This window comes from Miniopterus schreibersii (assembly GCF_964146895.1).
Source record: "Miniopterus schreibersii genome assembly, chromosome: X".
Lineage (NCBI taxonomy): Eukaryota > Metazoa > Chordata > Mammalia > Chiroptera > Miniopteridae > Miniopterus > Miniopterus schreibersii.
Genome location: NC_138104.1, coordinates 23,462,401 through 23,464,523, shown reverse-complemented (window position 1 = coordinate 23,464,523; position 2,123 = coordinate 23,462,401). Strand labels below are relative to the sequence as shown.

General features: G+C 45.5%; 1 pseudogene across 1 annotated transcript; it reads right to left on the bottom strand.

Annotated features, from left to right (window-relative positions):
• Positions 1–214: 214 nt before the first annotated feature.
• LOC308551739 (RNA-binding protein FUS pseudogene) lies at positions 215–1,705 on the bottom strand (annotated as a pseudogene). The gene has a single exon. The product of its transcript is annotated as an RNA-binding protein FUS pseudogene (transcript).
• Between the last annotated feature and the right edge of the window lie 418 nt (positions 1,706–2,123).

Genomic DNA, 2,123 nt, shown 5'->3' with positions numbered 1-2,123 from the left:
ATAGTAATTCATTCTTATAGCATTTTTATTTTATTTTATTATTATTTTTTAAATTAAACTAAAATGATGCTTTTTAATGGGAACCAGAGATATGGTTACAATTATATAGTCAGACACAAAAAACTCATGCGTGATCAGGAGTTGGAAGGTTACAAAATAATGACGGTAACACTGGGTATAGGAGAAAACCTGTTCCAGAACCTCAGGAGGCAGGCTAATGTGGTCTCTCTGCGTGATCCTGTCGGTGGTCACTCCTGGAGTCCATCTTGCCAGGGCCAAAGCCACCTCTCTCTTCACCACTTTGGCCCTCTTGGAAGGACCCCCATCCCTAACTCAGCCTCAGTAGCCACCCTGATCATAGCCTCCTCTGCCACCATGACAATCATCTTCATAGCTACAGTCAATATGAGAGCCTCTTGGCCCCTCTCCTGGGCCATCTGGTTTAGGGACCTTATACTGGTTGCATTCATTCCTTTGAGAGAAGTTCATTTTCTCACATCTAGGAGCAGGACACCACACCATCTCTACTGGGGAATCCTTTTTGGCCAATGCTACCACTGCCACCACTTCCATAGCCTCCATGGCCCATGGGTCCTTCTTGTTTGGCCTCTATGACCATTGCCACCACCCCAATTGAAATCTGCTTACTAAGTAGCAAATGAGACCTTGATAGGATTCCCAGAGAATTATTTACCATCAAACCAATAAATAGCTGTTTTAGCACCAGGTAGGTCATCAGATGATACCATTGCCTCTCCCTTCAGCTTGCCCATTTCCCTGTCTATGTACAGATTAATCATGGGCTATCCTGTTTTCAATCCATCTTAATAATACCAATCTGTTTGAAGTAATCAGCCACAGACTCAGTTGTAACATTCTTGTCCAGGCCTTGCATGAAGATGGTGTTGTTGTCTAAATTATCCTTTCTGAGTCATGACATGATCTTTGGTTCTGAAGGCCAACAAATTTATTGAAGCCACCATAGTTACTTCTGTCCAATCAGCCTCTACCTCCATGGCCACCTCCATGACCTGTGGGTTCAGAGCCACCACTGCTATGGTTGTAACCACCGCCACTGCCCTGGCCTTGCCCCCCATAGTTCTGCTGGCCTTCCTCATAGCCACCACCACTACCACCACTCTAATCCTGATTGCCATACCTGCTGCCACTGCTGCCACCACTCGTGGAGGACTGATCTTGGCCATAGTTACCTCCCTCACCTCTACTGTTACTATTGTACTGCTTCTGCTGTCCATAGCCCTGAGGAAGATTATAGGAGCTTTGCTGCTGTCCACCATAGCCGGACTGCTGACCATAGCCCTCACTCAGGGGCTGCCTATAGTTGCGACTCTGAGAACTGCTATCGTAACTTCTTGAGGTGCTGCTATGAGCTGACTGCTGGCCATAACCAGGGTAGGACTGCAGCTTCCCATATGATGACTGAGAACTCTGGCCACCACCATAACTACCAGTTGAGCCATATCCCTCAGGAGCTGACTGAGTGTCACAGTTGTTCTTAGTCTGTCCATAGGAACCATAGGTGCTCTGGCCATATCCTGAAGTGTCCCCTGACTGGCTGTAACCACAATAACTATGTTGTCCATGGGGTTGATTGCTCTGCTGGAAATAACCCTGCCCAGGCTGGGTGGGGCAGGCCCCATAGCTATGGGTTGCTTGTTGGGTATAGTTATTTGAGGCCATGTTGGCACACATGCACACAGGCATACAAACAAGATTCCAACACCACAGAGCACTGATGCCTCGAGAGCTCTCATTCTTACAACATTTTTAAAAAGCATCAGCCCATGATAGATTGGATTTAAAAAAAAAAAAAAAAGAGAAAGAAACACTGGTCTTTTACTATAGATGCTTTGAGAAGCACTGGACTAAATAGTATATCTTCGTGATGACCATTGTAGAAAAAAAAGGGGGGGGGAGATAGTGAGGTTTGTGTAAATTTTCTTTCTTATCAGCCCTCTCCACTTCTCCCGGATAAATTTACCCATTTCTCTGTTGGGTTTTAGGAGAACATTCAATAACACCCTTGTTCCTCTTGCAAATTTGAAAGCAACTGAGACACAGATGCCAAAGTCAGGTAGATCAAAGTATGAGCTACAAAACTG